The sequence below is a fragment of the Apis dorsata genome, unplaced genomic scaffold (genome assembly GCF_000469605.1).
Source record: "Apis dorsata unplaced genomic scaffold, Apis dorsata 1.3 scaffold_99, whole genome shotgun sequence".
Taxonomy (NCBI): Eukaryota; Metazoa; Arthropoda; class Insecta; order Hymenoptera; family Apidae; genus Apis; species Apis dorsata.
In genome coordinates this window covers 701081-705456 of record NW_006263397.1, presented here as the reverse complement: position 1 = coordinate 705456, position 4376 = coordinate 701081, and the positions used below count along the sequence as shown (strand labels likewise).

Below are 4376 nucleotides of genomic sequence, written 5' to 3'. Positions count from 1 at the left end.
CGCAATAATATATATATATATATATATATATATATAGTTTATAAAAATTATAATTGTACGTACTCGATAAAACGAACGACACGGAAGTTATCGATCAAAATGACACCGGTTGGATGCTCTTTTTCGAGCAACCTTTTCCAACGATTATCGTTCCATCGTGACGCAATTCTCGTCGTGGGCGCGCCGGCCAAACGGGTTTAACTTTGTTTACCGGATCGAGCGAGCAAGCGTTTCGATTAAAAGTGGCAGCGTGTCGTTCATTTGAAATGGCAATTGTACGCGGAAAGAACAGTCCTTGGAGCAACACGTGCGACTTTACGTGCGAATCGACAACATTTCGAGATGGCAGGAAACAACTACTAATTTTCAGAAAGGAAACAATTTAGGGACGATGAAAAATTCGATCGATGCGTGGGAGAGATGAATTCCTCCCATTCTGTTTCCAATCTTACTTTATCTTTCAACGTGTTAAATTTTGAAATGAATTTTATAAAAAAAAGGAACGATAGAGATGGTAAATTTTTCTTTTAAATTTTTAAGGAAATAGTAAAAGGAAGAATTTGATGAACGTTTAAAAATCATTTCTCTTTAATTTTCCATCTTTATGGTAAATTTTATCTCGAGAAAAATATCTTGGAAAAAATTGGATCGATTCGAAATTTTCGAATCTATCTCATCTTCCATTATTTTATTATCGAAGCTACGTCTTTTATGTGCATTTTACTCCATGCTTCTCGAACTCGTTATTTGGAACTTGCGATTTATTATCATTCCAGGTGAAATGTATCTCGAGCAGGGCAATTATTCTTTCCTGTCCCGGCGGATAATCCTGGCGGGTTCGAAAGGAAAACTTGGCCATCTGTTTCGAGGATTTTTAAAAGTTGGTAATTCCTCGAAAACTTTTCCACCATTCTGTCCTAATTTTTATCTCTCCCCCTCATCTCTTTTCACGCGGATTGTCTCGAAGAAGTTTTCATCGAGAGATAAATCGAAATGATCTATAAATTTATTTGAGAAACGAGACACTTTTTTTTTTTTTTTTTAAAAATATAGAGATCTCCAGGTTTTTTTTTTTTTACACCTTTTCGAGAACCAACATAAATCGTGATCCACCATCGAGGCGAAAAGGCCACATCGTTCCCGCAAATGTCTTAAGAGGGGAAATTTATGAAGCTCGGCCAGGAAGCTTTGGGATAAAGTTTGGAAAATTTTACTCTTTGGTCGAGAATTTCTAATTTCCAAATTGAATTTTCGTAACAATATTCCTTCCTCCAAATTAAAAAGACAAGAAAGAAGACTACATTCTTTCTTGAGAAATAATTTTCATAAATTAATTTCTTCTTTCTAACATTTCTATTTTTGACATCAATATCATAATAATATTCGCACTTCTTTGACAATCTTTAATTTATCAATCATCAATTACGATTAAAAAAAGAATACTTAAAAAACGGAATGTAAGAAGTGTTTTGAAAGAATTGTACATAAAATTGTATAACACTTTTTCCTGTATTCGCCAATTACAGATATTATTATTAATCTCCTTTTCCCTTTACTCGAAAAATATCGTTGGAAGGTACGAGGCGTTTCGTCGATCCCCCCCCAAAATCCGCCGTTAATTCCAACATGTCGATAACGTTGATTGATTAGCCCAAGCCTCCCCCGAGTTGCCGGGAGTCAATACTGTCCATCAAGCCACGGCAATATTTCTGTTGAAGACCCGTGGAAAATTAAAAGGCGTTAATTACCACCGCGATACGCGAAACACGTGGGTCCACGGGGGATAAACGCGCGTTACATGAAAAACATTGAACAACCCTCAAATATTTGGCTGATTTGGGAGATGTAAGTGAAAAACTTGCAACAAGCGAACTCTTTCCCTCCCTCTTTCTGCCCCGATATTAATTAAATTCGTTCAAATATTGACCGTGACGATTTACTTTTACGATTGAAACGAGCCCTGTCTTTCGGCCGCAAATTAGTGGTTGAACGAATAATTTTCGATTCGCGCTTGTGTCACGACTCTTGTGTCAAATTTCCACCAATTCGAAGAAATTTTTCCCCCAAATTTTTGTATATTTTGGAATAAAAAATTGTTAATAATTGTTTTTTTTATTATTCCCTCCATCATCGAATTACAACTAATTTTAATTTTATATTGTAATTCTCCCAATGAAAAATTGTTCAAGAACAAAGCAAAAAAGAATCTTATAATAGAAGAAACATTTATAATTATCCAAAAGATCATGGAATAAAATTTAATAATTCTACAAGAAGAAAAAAAAATTATTAAAAATTAGTATTCCATTATACTTTCTGAATAAACTGTTTACTCCACCTTAATCCTTCAATATCCACAATATTTCAAAACTTTTAAAGGATCTAATTCACTCATTCCCATACTCCAATTACGCTTAATAATACGCCCAAGCCTAATTAGAATAATGACTATTACAACTACACATCCAAAATTGAATCACGTAATCTTACCCTGTTTCAATAAAAGTCATTCGTTTCACGAAGCCTTCCTCACTTGGATGTATCCAATTTTCTGACCACCGTCTTCCGAAGATGACGAACTCACCCCCTTGGTTAACGAGTCCACGAGCTCGCCAACCATTAAATCCTTCCTCGTTTCCGCGAGGTGACTCGGTAAAACTGACAAAGCGTCATTAAATCCGCACCCTCCGCACCCTTGGCTGGGGTCGCGACAAAGCGTAATTGCGCGAACGTTGCCGAGATTCCTTGCTTGTTTCGCGGCTAATGCGGCCGCGTAAATACAGAGGGTGGGGAAACGATAGGGGGGTGGGTCCGTAACGGTCGGTGCGCAGGTATAAAAACGCGTGTTTGCCACGATCACCAAGTGGGTGAAGAATGGATGAAGGGTGGAGAGGATTTAAGGGTGTGTGCGGTTTATTGGCGAACGTGTGTTCGTTGGCTCGAAATTTATTTATTTATTTATTTATTTTTAGGAGAACGAAGTCAATGGAAATTAATCCAAGAGAGGGGAGGGAGTACGAATTTCAAGCAAAACGAGTTTGCTTGAAACGAGTTTTTATTATTTTGAGATGAACCAAGTTTGAAAACGAAAAATGTAAATTTTGTTAATTAATCGAGACGATTAAATCGGGAGATTATATAATTGATATAACGACGCGAGGTGTGATTATATTAAATTTCTACATTGAATAATTTAATTATCATAATATAAAATACGGTTTATTTACATATAATTATAAATTAGATATTGTATAATCGAAACAATTATAAAGTGCTGAAACGAAATTAATTGATCGAACTGCTTCAATAAAATATTGCCTGTAGATATTTAATATACCATATTTTGTTCGATTATAGATATATAATAGCTAAATTCACTATATTATATTATTATACTACTGAAGAGTATTAGAACACGTTTTAAAAAATGTTTTGCACAAGATAAATGTCAAAATAAAACGTGAATATTGTAAATTGCGTTAAATAATTTCTTAAATATTTAAATTATTCGTAGAAATTTTAATTTTGCCAAATTTCAAAAATTAAATTTGAAAAAAAGATACCTAAAAGATGATATTTTTTATGATGTTCATAAATTTACAATATCAAAAATGATTTTGGATACCAATGAATACAAGTTTTCTCACATCCTCCTAAAGGATATAGAAGGGTCTCTCACCATCTTTAACAGACTCTACTTCTCCATCAGTTGGGCGAGAACGTGAGGAAGTTGGGCCTGGCAATCCATCAGGATCCTGATTTCCGTCCTATTGGCAGGATCGAAATCTTCGTGTCAGGGATTTTCATGTTTTTCACTATCCTTTTATTATATATTTTATATATTATATATATTTTTCATCGCTACTTCTTTCTCCCGTTTTTCTTTTCACAAATATCTCTTTTTTATCGAAAGGTTTCCTTATTACTCCGCGACGCTCTTCTGTCTTTCGTTTAACTTTCCAATCTTCTCGATAAAACGAGGTCGCAGCGAAGTTGATGCCTCGATACTTTGTTTAATTGGTTTTCCATTTCTCCCCCGCGAGAGATTCCGAACTATTTCTTTCTCTTCTCGGAATTTTCTTTTCTTTTTTCCCTTCTTTTTCCAATATTTTTCGAAGAAGAATATCTCTTCCGTATATATAAATCGTCAACCAAGATGTATTACATGGATTAAAAGCAGTTGAATAATATTTCTCGAATTGTCTTCTTTACAAAAACTTTTCAAAATCTCCTCCGCGAGATACGTGATTATCGATCCACCAACCGTCCAACATCCACGAAATCCTCCACATTGATTCTTACATCCCCTTTCCTCTCCTTTCATCCCCCAAAAGCAACAAAAATATCTTCGCTATCCCTTTCATCCCTCTCGCGCC

At 35.0% G+C, this 4376-nt stretch overlaps 1 protein-coding gene across 2 annotated transcripts in view; it reads left to right on the top strand.

Moving 5' to 3' along the window:
• The window catches only part of LOC102672479 (proteoglycan Cow), a 187571-nt gene that overhangs the window by 64085 nt on the left and 119110 nt on the right, over positions 1-4376 (top strand). The window lies entirely within an intron of this gene.